We start from the raw sequence: 16684 nt of genomic DNA on the forward strand, positions 1-16684 counted from the left end.
CTCCAATAAGGGATACAGGTGTCCCAGTGGCATCTTAACCACTAAGTGAAATGCCCACCCCTGTAGAGAAATTCTGAAGATTCCTAAGTTCTTCCTGACGAGTTCAGCCTCTGCTGAATATTGGGCAAATCACTTAACTTCTGATGCTCATTTTACAAATGCATAAAATGAAGATAATATTCTCTCCCAATCCTCCTCATGGAGAGAGGTCAGGCTTCAGTGATAGGAAGTATGTGAGAGTTTTCCATAAAATGTTTTTATCAACAAATAAACAAATATTTTTATCACCATGATTGTTAGTCCATCAAGACTTAAAAATCAAAATAGCAAGTAATTATTTTACCCACTAATGACTTCCTTATTAATTTTTAAATTATACTTCCAAGGAAATCTGTTAATGTCAATGAAATTGATTAGAATATTATAAACCAAGTATGAGAGAGGAGGAACATTTGTGCCTAAGGAATCTAAATTTCAAATACCATTTTGTTTATTATACATTTTTCTGAAACAGAAATCACTACATACATATATTATATATATATATATATAAGTACAATATTTTTTATCCCAAACCTTCTCCACAGAACATTCACACAAAGATTAGTCATCTTATTCAGAAATAAAGAATATGAATAACAGAAACTAGTAAAAAAAAAAAAACTAGCTGTAAAGTTAATGTTGTGGCAAGAGATTGAACAAAAAACCATCCTTAGTTTACCTATGGCCTTCCAACCATTGGTATCATTATACTAAAAATTCTCTTGCCAATCTCCTCCATCCCAACTTTCGCTTAACCCACTACCCTACATAGCCAGTGCTCTTCATTCCCTCCATAAAATACATTGAACGATGCCCTTGGACCTTCTGAGAACTGAACTGTAGGCCTCTTGTGCACTTGTTCCCACCAACTGAGTGAGTTATGGACTCCCAAAAACCAACTGCGCTTATTCCCAAATCTGTTTATGACAGTTCTACTTGTTGAAGTAATCACATAATTTAATTATACAATGAATTTAACAATGTGATTTACTGCTAGAATTTAACAATATGTAAACTACTGCAATTTGAGAGCAAAAGAATGACTGTATCTATCAAAAACAAGTTAGATGCTTTAGAAAAAATGTTTGGCAAAAAGAAAATAACTAAAAATATTTCTGTCAAATAAATAGGGGAAATTGGGGCCACCACTGTGACACAGTGGGTTAAAGCCCCAACCTGCAGCACCAGCATCCCATATGTGCACCAGTTGGAGTCCCAGCTGCTTCACTTCTAATCCAGTTCCCTGCCAATGCATCTGGGAAAGCAGAGGAGGAAGGCCTGAGTGCTTGGGCCCCTGAACCCATGTAGGAGCCTGGGAAGAAGATCCTGGCCTGGCCCAGCCCTGGTCATTGCAGCCATTTGGGGAGTGAACCAGTGAGTGGAAAATCTCTCTCTCTCTCTCTCTACGTCTCTACCTCTCTACCTCTCTACCTCTCTCTGTAACTCTGCCTTTCAAATAAATAAAAATAAATCTAAAAAAAAAGAATGGTGGAATCTTAAAATTCTAGAATTTTTTTTCATTTTTAAAATATTTTTAGCCATTCCTTTTTTTATTTATTTGAAAGGGAGAAAAACATAGAAAGAGATCTTCCATCCATGGTTCAATTTCTCAAATGCCCCCAAATGCCTAAGCTGGGCCAGGCCAAAACCAGGAACCTACAATCCAACCCAATTCCTCCATATGGCTGGAAGGGACCTAACCACTTGAGCAATCACCTGCTGTCTCCCATGGTGTACATTAGCAGGAAGTCGGAATTAGAAACAGAGCAAGAACTCAAACCCATTTCAGGACTTTGCTAGGCAAAGAGGATACAGAGACAAAAGAGTCCAAGTGACTACTTCAAGCAGCTCTGAAGACAGTACTATAAAAAATACACCCAGGGGCAGGCATTTGGTACAGAGGTTAAGACCCTACTTGGGACGACCCTACCCTGTGGCAGAGGGCCTGAGTTCAAGTAGCCATTTCACATTCAAGTGGGGCTTCTTGCAAATATGTAAACTGGGAGGTAGCAGGTGATGGCTCAAGTACTCAGGTCCCTGCTACTCACATCAAAGACCTGGATTGAGTTCCAGGCTCCTAACTTCAGCCTGGCCCAGCCCTGGCTGTTGCAGGCATTTTGAGAGTGAACTAATGGATGGAAAGTCTGTTTCTGTATCCATCAATCCATCTATCTTCCTTTCAAATAAAATGAAAATAATAAACTAATTTTTAAACCATGGCTTCTTTAGAAAACAAAAACAATGACAGTCAGCATTAAGGAAAATAACCCATCTGCCTGAGGAGAGTCAGCATGGCTCGACTCAGATCAAGACAACGTGAATCCTTGCTCCTCACCCAAGCCCTAACACAGTAGCCCTGTGAGATGACAGGCACCAGCCCTGTCTCCAGCAAAACAACTGCCCACTACAAGGTGGCCTCACTCGCTGAGCTCCATGAGCCCCTGAAAGGCCAGAGTGAAATGTTCACCATCTGGGACAAGCCAGAGCTCTATTTGTCCTTGAGCCTTAAGAAACATGGCTCCTTTACTGCAAAAGGAATGAACAAAAATGGAAAGGTCAGGGCTGTCTTAAGGCATTGGGATCTGGCCGAAGAGTCCATGAGAGTATTCTAGGCATGGAAAGCCAAGACACTCTGGGGAAAAAAAAAAGAAGAAGAAGACCTAAATGAAAGATCTCTGCGAGTGAGACCCCAGTAGCAAGAATGGGGCCATCAAAGAAGGAGGTACCTTTCTCTGAAGGGAGGAGAGAACTTCCACTTTGACTATGACCTTGTCCAAATAAGATCGAAGTCGGCGAACTCAAAAGGCTTCCATAGCCTTGGCAACTCATGAGAAGAGCCTAGGGAGATTACTGACGCCATAAACAAGAGTGTCAATTTGTTAAGTCAACAACAGGAGTCACTGTGCACTTACTACCCATGTAGGATCTCTGTCCTTAATGTGTTGTACAATGTGAATTAATGCTATAACTAGTACTCAAACAGTATTTTACACTTTGTGTTTCTGTGTGGGTGCACACTGTTGAAATCTTTACTTAATATATACTAAATTGATCTTCTGTATATAAAGAGAATTGAAAATGAATCTTGATGTGAATGGAATGGGAGAGGGAGCGGGAGATGGGAGGGGTGCGAGTGGGAGGGAAGTTATGGAGGGAAAGCCATTGTAATCTATAAACTGTACTTTGGAAATTTATATTTACTAAATAAAAGTTAAAAAAAAAAAAAAGAAAGGGTAGGGCTGCACAGACATTCCTCCCTCCTCTCACAGCTCACTGTCATCCCCATTAAGTCTCAACCCACATCTGCCAAATTACCTCACAATTCCACAGGTACCATTTCTGAGAAATGAACTACATCCAAAGTCATATTTGTAAAGCATGATGCAGGAATCGGAAAAATAATAGTGCTACTTCTTAAACAGCAACTCAAATTGGAAGTCTCTAGAGGGCATTTCTATTCAACACAAAGCTGGCTAGATGACAGGCTTGATTCGCTGTGGCAATTTCCTCTTCCTGTTGCCATGCCCTTTTTGAAAACTGGCATTCCACACACGCAGCGTGGGAATGCGTGGGAGTTCCAAAGCAAGAAACAACAGGGAACAGGAAGGGAAAGAGACGGCACAGAGTCTCGAACCTCACACCTTGTTTTCACCCACACCCAGACCTCACATCTCAGCCAGAGGCTTTGGAGACTGACTGCCTACCACGTGCAGAGTAGACCTCTCTCTTGGAGGAAAATTCATCTTAGTGTAAGATCTACACATATGGCTGAATGTGCCATCACACACACAAACTCCCTCTCTCTCACACACAAATACCAATGTATTAATTCACAGGAAAAATTCCTTCCACAAGCATATCACACACAAATCAAGCAACAGTCCTAATTGCAGAGGAAAGAACCCTGCTACTTCTGCCTATTCAAATCATTCCCTTTTATTCAGATGACAAAGTTCTGTGTGTGGGATCTCATCCCCCATTATGATAACTTACAATTTATATGGATGGCTGAGTACATGTCCCCAGACTGACCTGTCCCAGGGCTGAAACTGCCCTAGTGAATCATAAAATTGCCAAACTGTGAGGATATGAGCTGCTACTTGCAGAGGCCACCTCAGAGAGACAGTATGGACTGGAAACAAAGTCCAGTAGGTGGGCAGAGTGAAAGGACAGAGGTAACTGTATGAAAATAAGGTTTAAGATGGGAGTCAACCCATGCCTGTAAGCAGGGTACCCTCTGAACTTCACATTTATGAAAGGCAATGAATTCTTCCATTTGCTTAAGCCAATATGAGGTGTGCTCATCTTCTGCAAGCAAAAAGGAGTCCTGATTTACACATGAGAGTTTTGATAGGAAAAATATACTAGACTGGGAGTTTGTTGTTTTTTTTTTTTTTTTAATTTTTGACAGGCAGAGTGGACAGTGAGAGAGAGAGACAGAGAGAAAGGTCTTCCTTTGCCGTTGGTTCACCCTCCAATGGCCGGCTTGGCCGTCGCACCATGCTGATCCGAAGCCAGGAGCCAGGTGCTTCTCCTGGTCTCCAATGCAGGTGCAGGGCCCAAGGACTTGGGCCATCCTCCACTGCCTTCCCGGACCATAGCAGAGAGCTGGCCTGGAAGAGGGGCAACCGGGACTAGAACCCGGTGTGCTGGCGCTGCAAGGCGGAGGATTAGCCTGTTGAGCCACGGTGCCAGCCATGAGAGTTTTTAAGTCTTTAGCATTTAATCCACATTAGTTTAAGTAACTGAATGCATCCAAATCTCTACTAGGGTGCATCCTTAGATACTCTTCTCTGCTGACCAATCCAACCCCACTTGCTACTGACACATTCTTTCTTAAGCCATACTCACATATAAAATCAGTCTGGCAGACCTCGGTCATTCTGGCTCTGCTCCATTACACAGCAACTTTAAATTCTAACTCTCAGAAGGCAATTGGGTTTCTATTGTTCCCAAGTTCTTACGGGGATGCATCACCAGACACCAAGTACTAAGAGTAATCAAAAACCACTTAGTAGATTATTAAATTGTATGTTACCAAAAGGACTCCTTAAAATTAAATGCAATGAATTCCTTCCAGTGAATTCTAGCATCAAAAAATCATTACTGTAAAAAAAAATGATCAACACCAAAATTTCCAAGTATCAGGATATATCTAGGGTATTTTCAATTAAGAAGATATAGCTCTCACACTTCGATTAAGGTGATTTTTTTAAAAAACTCACATTATTTCAAAGACACAGGGATGTTTATACTCACTGATGTAACAAATTCACAGGATAAGACAATAGTACAGAGATTCTAAAATGGCTGAATAGGGAAAACATGCAGCAGTAAGTAGGGATACCAGCTGTAACTTCTGCAGCCAGAGGCTGGAGGAGACACTAGCTTCTGAAAGCGAGATGAGAGCAGACTGCAACAGCCCATGCCACTGGTGATACTGCTTGAAGGACAACCTTGCAGACCTCATGGAGTCTGAGTCCTCCCTGGAGCACTAGTGGGGGACAGGGTGCCCACCCAAACCAGTGAAGCAAGAGCACATTACCTGCTTCCCATCTGCCCCGACAAGGGATCCAAGCAAATAGTAGGGAAGAAGTGCCATCTTACAAGGCAAGTATAGGATGCCACGGCTCACGCACATGTGACTAGGTGATTTTATCTGAGAGATAAATCCACGGTCCCCCCTGAATTTGAGTCTGGACTAGAGAACAGCAGAGGGCAGGGTGCCCACTTAACCCTGGGAGGTGCTCTGCTACCCTGTATATCACTGGTGCCTGTACTCAAACTACCAAGGAGGAACACCAACAGGTAGCTGGTTCCATTGTCAGAGGAGGCTTGCAGGGCTGAGAGTGAATCCAAAGCTCCCTGTGACTGTGGAAGCACTGAGTGCTATGACTGTGGGAATTCTGTGACTGTACAATAGGAAGTGCATAGCTGGGTCTCTGGGCAATCACTGCATCTGGCCTCAGAGGTTCAGAGCTCCCTGACTGCCTGGGGTGGATCACTGAGGAGGGTTCTGAACTCACACTGAGGACCACAGATCCTCTGTGAGGTTCATGCACCTGCGAGGGTGGGGTTAAAGCCACTGTGGGCTAACTCCAGGTATTGATCACCATGGAAGAGAGGAGGTGAGGCTGTGATTGCACCAGAAGATGTGATCTGGTACTCCCTCCTGCTGACAATAGAGGAGATCTACCATGCCGGCTTGGGTGTTACCCTGAACTCTCCCCCTACCCCTGGGCACTGAACAGAGCTCTCTGCCCCCCAGCCCCAGCACATGCCTCTGCATGTCCACTGAAGGAGCAGACACTCCACAGAGCCTCAGAGGCATAGTTCAAGGATGGAAACCATCAGAGGAGTAAACAAATAAGTGTTTGCATAAATACAAGAGGCAGGAACAAGGAAGAAATATGACTCCACAAGGACACAATATTTCAACGTTAGAATGTGAAGATGAAGACAATAATGAAATGCCTGAAAATTAATTCAAAAGAATAAAATTACTCAGAAGCATAGAGAAATAAATTCATGGGATAAAGAACTCCATACATGATATAGATGAAAAATTTTGCCAAGATATGGAGATATTGAAGAGAAATCAAACTGAAATATTAGAAAGGAAGAATTCAGTATTACCTACTAGCTTAGTAGGTAATAGTACTGGCATCCCATGTAGACGCTGGTTCAAGTCCCAAGCTTCTCCTCTTCTGATCCAGCTCCCTGCTGATATGCCTGGGAAAGCAGCAGAAGATAGTCCAAGTCCTTGGGCCTCTGCACTCACATGGAAGATCCAGATGTAGCTCCTGGCTTCAAACTGGTCCATCCCTAGTCATTGCAGCCACTTGGGGAGTGAACCAGCGGATGGAAGATTCTTTCTCTCTCTCTCTGCCTCTGCCTCTTACTCTCCTTCTCTATAACTCTATCAAATAACAGTGACTTGATCAGCCCTTGTCCTGACTGTTGACATACAATTTAATACTTTATCCCTTTTAGTATTCTTTTTGTTCTAGTTAATACCATTGGTTGCACTCTGTAATTAACACACATTTATTCTTAGGTGTTGAAATTTAAATGAAAAGTGATCCCTGTTAAATATAAGAGTGGGAATAAGAGAGGGAGGAGATGTACAATTTGGGACATGCTCAATTGGACTTGCCCCAAATGGTAGAGTTAGAAATGTGCCAGGGGGTTCCAATACAATCCCATCAAGGTGGCATGTACCAATGCCATCTCACTAGTCCAAGTGATCAACTTCAGTTCACAATTGATCACACTGATAGGTCTAAGAGTCAAAGGGATCACACAAACAAGACTAGTGTCTGTGAATACTAACTGACAAAATACAAAAGGGAGAGAACAATCCAACATGGGAAGCGGGATACACAGCAGACTCATAGAATGGCAGATGTCCTAAACAACACTCTGGCCTCAGAATCAGCCCTTAAGGCATTCAGATCTGGCTGAAGAGCCCATGAGAGTATTTTAGGCATGGAAAGCCAAGACACTCTGGCAAAAAAAAAAAAAAAAAAAAACACCTAAATGAAAGATCTCTGCGAGTGAGATCCCAGTAGAAAAAAACGGGCCATCAAAGAAGGAGGTACCTTTCTCTGAAGGGAGGAGAGAAATAAACAAATCTTTTTTTAAAAAAAGAAATGAAGACTTCAATATGTCAAATAGAAAATACAGTGGAAAACTTCAACAGACTTGGTGAGGCAGAGGACAGAATGTCCAAGCTAGAAGACAAATCCTTATAAATATCTTAGACACACAAAAAAAGACAGAAAAATTAGAAAAATTAAAAATTTGATATTTATGGTATACTGTTAAACAAACAAACATATGTGTCTTGGGAGTTCTTGAAGCCATGGAAAGAGACAATGGATTAGAAGGTCTATTCAGTGAAATGGTAGCAGAAATTTCCCTAATTTGGAGGAATAAAGGACATCCAAGTACAGGAAGCACATACAACTCCTAATGGACATGGTCAGAAAAGATCTTCACCATAACATATTATAGTCCAAATTTCAACAATAAAACATAAAGAATAGATTCTAGATTGTACACAAGAAAGACACCAGATTACCTGCTGTGGATCCCCAAAGGACTAATTGTTGACTTGTCATGGGAAACTGTACAGGCTGGGAGAGAATGGAGAGATACGGTCAAAGTCTTCAAAGAAGGAAAATGTCAACCTAGAATACCATACTCAGCAAAACTCTCATTTATAAATAAATGCAACCATTTGGGGTGTGAACCAGCAGATGGGAGACTCTCTCACTCTCTTTCTCCCCCTCTCTCTTTCTCCCCCTCTCTCCCTCTCTCCCTCTCTGCCTCTGCCTCTTTGTAACTCTGCCTTTCAAATAAATAAATAAATAAATCCTTAAAAAGAAGAGACAAATGCTGGTGATAACAGTTTAAAAAACTGTTGAGGCCAGCGCCGCGGCTCACTAGGCTAATCCTCCGCCTTGCGGCGCCGGCACACCAGGTTCTAGTCCCAGTCGGGGCACCGGATTCTGTCCCAGTTGCCCCTCTTTCAGGCCAGCTCTCTGCTGTGGCCTGGGAGTGCAGTGGAGGATGGCCCAAGTGCTTGGGCCCTGCACCCCATGGGAGACCGGGATAAGCACCTGGCTCCTGCCATCGAATCAGTGCGGTGCGCCGGCTGCAGCGCGCTACCGCGGCGGCCATTGGAGGGTGAACCAACGGCAAAAGGAAGACCTTTCTCTCTGTCTCTCTCTCTCACTGTCCACTCTGCCTGTCAAAAAAATAAAAAATAAGTAAATAAAATAAAATAAAATAAAAAAAACTGTTGAAATAGACAAAGAGGGGCATTATGTAATGATTAAGGGATCAATTCAAAAGGAGGATGTGACTATAGTATGTATATATGCACCCAATCCCAGGGCACCTGGCTATTTAAGACAAATGTTAATGGATCTAAAGGGACACATAGATTGTAATACATTAATAATGGGGGACTTCAACACCCTAGTTTCATAAATGGACAAATCAACTAAACAGAAAATAAACTAAGAAACAACAGAGCTAATCTACTCTTTGGACCAAATGGACCTAACTTGTATCTACATAACCTTTCATTCCACAGCTGTTGAATACACGTTCTTTTCATCAGTGATGGAAATTTCTCTAGAACAGACCATATGCTACGCCATAAATTAAGTCTCAGTAAATTCAAACAAATTGAAATCATACCTTGTATCTTTGCCAACCACAATGGAATGAAACTAGAAACTAATGAATTAAAAAACTCTAGAAAACATGCAATCAGATATTGACTGAACAGCATGCTCCTGATTGAACAGTGGGTCATAGAAGAAATCAAAAGGGAAATCAAAAAATTCCTGGAAATGAATGAAGATAACAGCCAACATATCAAAAATTATGGGACACAGCAAAAGCAGTAAAAGGGAAGATTATATAAATCAATGCCTACGTTAGGAAATTGGACAGGCATCAAACAAACGATCTATGAATGCATCTCAAGTTCCTAAAAACATAAAAACCACAACCAAAATTAATAAGAGAAGAGAAATAATTAAAATTAGAGAATAAACAAAATTGAAATAAAAGATACCAAAAATCAGTGAAATGAAGAACTGATTTTTTGAAAAAACAAACAAAACTGATAACACTTTTGGCCCAACTAACTAAAAAACAAAACAAAACAAAAACAAAAAAAAAGAAACAAACAAACAAAAAAAGTTGGAGAAGACTCCAAACAATAAAATCAGAGATGAAAAAGGAGATGTAGCAATGGATACCACAGGAATAAAAAGAATCATCAGGAAATACTATAAATAGCTATATGCTAACAAATTGGAAAATCTAGAAGAAATGAATAGATTCTTTGACATAAACAACCTACCAAAATTGAGTAATGAAGACAAAATCTAAATATAGCAATAACCAAGACAGAGATTGTATCAGTAATAAAGACCCTCCCAAAAAAGAAAAATCTAAGACCAGATAGCTTCACTGCTGAATTCTACCAGATTTTTTTAAAAAGAACTAATTCCAAACTATTCTAAACTATTAAAAGGGATGGAATCCTCCCAAATGCCTTCTGTGAAGCCAGCATCACCTTAATTCCAAAACTAGAGACAGATACAGCAAACAAAGAGAACTATAAACCAAGATCCTTGATGAACACAAATGCAAAAATCCTTGACAAAATACTAGCTAATTGAATCCAGCAACACTTCAGAAAAATCATTCATCTGGATCAAATGAGTTTTATCCCTAGTATGCAGGGATGGTTCAACATATGCAAATCAACAAATGTGATACATCACATTAACAAATTGAAGAATCAAAACCATATTATTATCTAAATAGGTGTAGAGAAAGCATTTGATAAAATACAATATCCTTTCATGATAAAAACCTTAAGCAGATTGGGCATAGAGGGAACATTCCTCAACACAATCAAAGCAATTCATGACAAACCCACAGCCAATTTCTCACTAAATGGGGAAAAGTTGGAAGCATTTCCACTAAGATCTGGAACCAGACAACGATGTCCACTTTCAACATTACTATTCAACTGAATCCTGAAAGTGTTAGTCAGAGCCATTCGGCAAGAAAAAGAAACCAAAGGGATAAAATTGGAAGAAAGAAGTCAAGTTATCCCTATTTTAAGATGACATGACTTTATATATAGGATATATAGGGGAATCAAGACTCCAGTAGGAGACTATTGGAACTTGTAAGAGAGTTTGTAAAGTTACAGGATATAAAATCAATACCTTTGGGCCAGTGCCATGGCTCACTAGGCTAATCCTCCGCCTTGCGGTGCCGGCACCCCAGGTTCTAGTCCCGGTTGGGGCACCGGATTCTATCCCAGTTGCTCCTCTTCCAGTCCAGCTCTTTGCTGTGGCCCAGGAAGGCAGTGGACGATGGCCCAGGACCCTGGGCCCTGCACCTGCATGGGAGACCAGGAGGAAGCACCTGGCTCCTGGCTCTGGATCGGTGCAGTGCGCCGGCTACAATGCACCAGCCGTAGTGGCCCACTTGGGGGGGTGAACCAACAGAAAAGGAAGACCTTTCTCTCTCTTTCTCTCACTGTCTAACTCTGCCTGTCAAAAAAAATTAATACCTTTGTATACACAGAAAATGCCAGGACTGAGAAATAACTTGTAAGATCAGTACCTTTCACAATAGCACAAAAATAAATTGGAATAAATTTAACCAAGGAGGTGAAAGATCTCTACAATGAAAATTATAAAACATTAAAAAAGAAAAAGATGACACCAAAAAATGAAAAATGTTCTATGTTCATGGATTGGAAGAATTAATACCATCAGATTGTCCATCCTGCTAAGGCAATTTACAGATTCACTGCGATCAATGACATTCTTCTCAAATATGGAAAAAACTTTGTTAGAATTTGTGTGGAAACACAGGATATCCCAATTAGCTAAAGCAAGTTAAACAACAAAAACAAAGCAAGAGGTATCACAATACCAGACCTAAAGACACAGTACAGGGAAGCTGTGATCAAAACAGCCTGGAGTTGGCACAAAGGTAGACATGTGAACTAATGGAACAGAATAAAAACCCCAGAGGCTGCTCGGCGCCGTCCTCGTCCAGCAAGAGACAGAGACCGAACACTTTGCACGGGGTTCCTTTATTGCTCGGCAAGCAGGAGATCCAGCTTCGATCTCTTCTGGGCAGGAACTTCCCTTACACCCGCGTAGCAAGGGTTTATATGCACAATACACGTCACAAATCAGGTGATAGGCTAGAAGCGCGGGGATAGGACAATCTCGTGGCAAGGCGGGAAGGAGCGAGCTAGAGCGGGAAATCTAAGGCGGGAAGGAGCGAGCAAGAGCGGGAACTCCCTGAGATGAGGAAGAACCCGGAAGCAGGGAGTCGGCGCCATCTTAGGGGCACGGTTCCTCCGGTCTGGTTCCCTACATCTCCCTCCTTTTGTTTTTGCACAAATCACATCCCCGACGGCCCTGGCTCATGAGGGCCGGGAGAATATTTACTAGGCAGAGAGTAGAGGTGCATACCCAGCGTGCTTGTGATCCGTTAGTTACGGAACTTCAAGGGCCTGGCCACAACCCCTGATGTCTCCGTTAGGGATCAGTTTTTATTCCCTTTTGCTGGGGCAGGCTGGGAATTGAACCTGCATGCATATGCATATGCTCTCCCAGGACCCCCGGAACCCCCGGGTGGACTCCTGCTGCAGTACCTTTGGTCTCGCATACCCAGTTTTCGCTCCCCGTCAGGGATGGGTGATACAGCCCAATGAATGAGAGGGGGAACAAGACAACTCGAGGAAGGTGTGTGCCTGATGGAGGCATTGTCCATATGTAGCCGCGTGGTAGGCCGGGGATCCCCTGGAGGGGCAGATATGCAGTTTTGTCCCCACAATCAGCTGTGGCGATGTGAGTACGCTGCAGTACGGTGTTGCTGGTCCCCCCCTTGCAGTCGCAAGGGTTGCCTACGTTCTGCAGTAAAGCAGTGGGGTTGGAGTTAAAGCCCGCATAAGAGCCAGGGAGCAAAGCCGCTGCCAGTATGAAGAAGCGGAAGGGGTGCATCTCACGTCTCGTTGTTTTGTTGCAATTTGTCGTCCTGTGAGAGCGTGGTAATCTCGGTTATCTCGGGGGAGATGTCGTCCGTAGGTGATAGAGGTGTATCTTGCGGCGGCGGGGCTGTTTTTCTGACCAATCTTTCCGGTATCCAGAGAGGTTCTCTTCCAGATTCCTGTGGGAAGACACAGACCGCGCCTCGGTTCCAGCATAATACCGGATCCGGGCCGTACCACTTTCCCGTGAGGACATCTTTCCAACGGACATAGCCTCGTGAAGATGGCTCCTTTAACATGTGTCTCTCAGCGGGGGACATAGAATGATCTGTCAAATTCAAAAAGTTTATAGTAAACAGTGCAAGGGAGAGGCGCATTCGAGGGGTTTTGCCCGTGGCAATTCCCTCCTTTTGTTTTAAGAGAAAAGCCTTGAGGGTTCGATGAGCCCTTTCAATTATGGCCTGTCCCTGAGGGTTATAAGGGATTCCAGTTTTATGTTGTACCTGCATACGGGTGCAGAAATCTTGGAATGATTTACTTGTGTATGCAGGACCATTATCTGTTTTTAAAGTTTTTGGTTTGCCCCAGGCTGCCCATGCAGCAAGGCAGTGATTAATGACATGGGTGGTACGCTCACCCGTCTCCAGAGAAGCAAAAATTACTTGGGAACAGGTGTCAACTGACACATGAACATACTTTAAGGTCCCAAACTCGGATATGTGGGTGACATCCATCTGCCAGATATGTCCTGGTAGTAATCCTCGGGGATTAACCCCCACCGAAGGCACAGGGGTTAAAGTAGGGCATGCGGCACAATGGCGAACAATATCGCGAGCGGCAGCACGAGAAAGACCGAATTTGGCGGCAAGGGTTTTTGCGTTTACATGGAACTCTGAATGAAACTGGATAGCCTGCTCTTCTGGGGAAGAAAATTGGAGTATCCAAATGGGGCGTGTGGCTTGATCAGCTATAGCATTGCCTGTGGTCATGGGTCCAGGTAAGGAAGAATGAGCTCTAATATGAGTAATAAAGAAAGGAGCAGACCGATTCCAAATAGATTTTTGCAGGGTGAGGAAAACTGTCGCTACGGAGGATGAAGAATTGACTAGTCCTGCGGCCTCAAGGATAGACACAGAATTAACCACATAGCGTGAATCAGACACAATATTGACAGGTCCGGGGAAATCAGAGAAGACTTGGTTAACTATAAGAAGTTCAGTTACCTGGGGGGAGTTAGTAGCGAATTGGAATGTTTTTGGCACAGATCCTGAAACAACATATGCACCGACTCCTGTTTTAGAACCGTCGGTATACACTACTGGGGCTCCCTGTAAGGGCTTTTGGGATGTGGACTTTGGAAAAATAACTGGGTGAGACTGAACAAAGGTTAGCAAAGGATCAGAGGGTGTTCTGTTTGTAATAGTTGCGGAAGTGGAGCAGACTAAAACCGCCCAAGCATCAGTACAAGCGATTAGCACACGTACCTGTTCCATGGAATAGGGGACAACAATGGTGGATGGTTCGCGTCCAAAATGTTGGATAGCCCTCTGAATGGCTAGGAGAGTTATCTCCGCCACTGCCACGGGATAGTAACTAATAGATCTAGTAGATGACATTGAGGGATGGATCCAGAGGAGAGGCCCATCCTGCCATAGGACCGCGGTGGGCTGTTTAAGGGTGTCGAGGACCCAAAGAGTAAGGTCTCCCGCAGGGTCCCAACGTTTTAGGGCAGCTTTACTAAGGGCATCGTTGACAATTGACAGTGCTTGTTTGGCCTCAGAGGTGAAGGTTCGGGGGGAAGCAAGATCCGGGTCTCCTTTAAGTATATTAAAGAGGGGCTGCAATGCAGCATTAGGAATGTTAAGGTAGTGCCTAATCCAATTGATATCCCCTAAAAGTTTTTGTAAGTCATTTAGAGTGGAGATAGCATTGATTTTTATTTGAATTTTTTGAGGTCTAATTTGAGTAGGGGCGACTATAGCCCCAAGATAAGAAACTACAGACGACAATTGCACCTTATTAGGTGCAATATGCAGCCCTGCCCCTTCCAGCACTTGTTGGAGTGTACTGTATAAGGCCAGGAGCCTTTCTGCTGTGGGGGCTGCACACAGTAGGTCGTCCATATAATGTAGGCACCTGCAGTCGGAATATTGGTCTCTAAGAGGTTTTAGTACTTGGGCTACATAGACTTGACACATGGTGGGGCTATTAGTCATACCCTGAGGCAAGACTGTCCACTCCCAACGCTTGTCCGGTTGTTCCTGGTTCTGGGTGGGGACAGTAAAAGCAAAACGTGGGGTATCCTTTTTGTCCAATGGAATGGAAAAGAAACAATCCTTAAGATCTATTACAATAACAGGCCATTGGTTGGGAAGTGCCGAAAGCAGAGGAAGACCACGTTGCACAGGGCCCATAGGCTGTATCTGTGCGTTGACTGCCCTAAGATCATGTAAGAGTCTCCATTGACCTAATTTTTTGCGGATGGCAAAAATAGGCGTATTCCATGGAGAGGTGGATGGGATCAAATGACCAGCGTTGACCTGCTCCAAGACCAGAGTGTTGACTGCCTCCAGTTTCTCCTGAGATAGGGGCCACTGTGGAACCCAGACGGGTACGTCCGTTAGCCACGAGATGGGTAAAGGCTCCACTGGTTTAGGAGGCGAAACAGTGACCCCTAGGAAAAACCCAGGCCAACTTTACTTGGTCTTTGTTTTGGTTTAATGGGGGAAGGGTGGCCCTGGAGCTGGACACCGAGTCCCTTGCCTGGGACATAACCCATATTTTGTAGCATAGATCGTACTGCAGGGGAAGTGGTGACCAAAGCAACATCCATTTCTGCCAGGACGTCTCTCCCCCAAAGGGAAATGGGTAGAGGTAAAATGAATGGAGAAAACTGTCCTCTATGACCCTCGCTATCCTGCCATGACAACAAGGCTGCACTGATTTTTGGGAAATGAGCAAAACCAAGTCCTTGCAAGGTTTGTTCCGCCACATTTGTAGGCCATGTACTAGGCCAGTCCTTTGTTGCTATAATGGATTTGTCGGCTCCTGTGTCTAAAAGTCCCTTAATGTCCTTGCCATTAATCTGCAACACTAAAGTGGGACGTTCATTTAAAAGCATATGTAAGCCGGTAAAATTAATGCCAGAGGACCCAAAGTTACCAGTGCCGCGAACGTGGTTTTTAGCTGGGATTAAAGAGTGAAGGCTGGGCAGTAATAACATTTGTGCGATACGGTCTCCAGGATTGATTACTAAAGGTCCCTGAGGGGCCTGAACCATGATCTTTACTTTACCAGTGAAATCAGAGTCAACTACCCCGGGGATCACAGCTAGCCCTCGGAGGGCGGCGGAGGACCGACCCAACACTAATCCAACCGAATCCGGGGGCAGAGGACCGGAGCAGTCGCTCTCCACTAATTGTACCCCCATCTCCGGAGTTAAGAGGAGAGGGGAGGTGGCGCGGAGGTCCAGGCCTGCGGACCCGTGAGTGGCACGGGCTGAGGGTGCACTGGGTGTAGCGCAGACACGGGAGGTGGAACCTGAGAGTAGATTTGATTTTGGGGGCTCCTCGCTGGGTTGGGGAGCCCCCTCTGGCCGTTTTTTGGCCCCTGGGCGCTACCTGTAAGTGGGTTGCCATCGATATCGAAAGCAGAACGGCATACCTCTGCCCTATGAGGGCCCTTGCGGCAACGGCGACAAGGCTCTATGCCTGAAGGCTGTGCCGTGGAATACCCATGGCTGAGATTGGGGCAATCGCGTTTTCTGTGACCCGGTTGATGACATTGGAAGCAAAGTCCTGAAGATATGGGGGGTCGGGTCGATTTAGATTTTGGACTGTTTTTTTTGACTTTTGCCAGCATCGCAGCTAGGCCCGCATTAGTAAGTGGCCCACCGGTATCTCTGCAGTATTTTAACCAGGAGTCCAGAGATTTATGTCTATATTGTCGAAGAATGTTTTTGCACTCTTTATTAGCCTGCTCAAAAATAATTTGTTTGACCAGTGGCTGAACGTCAACCTCGGAAGGGAAAATACGCGACGCAGCCTCAAGTATGCGAGCGACAAAATCAGCGAAGGGTTCGGCCGTGCCCTG

This window comes from Lepus europaeus, chromosome 1 (genome assembly GCF_033115175.1).
Source record: "Lepus europaeus isolate LE1 chromosome 1, mLepTim1.pri, whole genome shotgun sequence".
Classification (NCBI taxonomy): domain Eukaryota; kingdom Metazoa; phylum Chordata; class Mammalia; order Lagomorpha; family Leporidae; genus Lepus; species Lepus europaeus.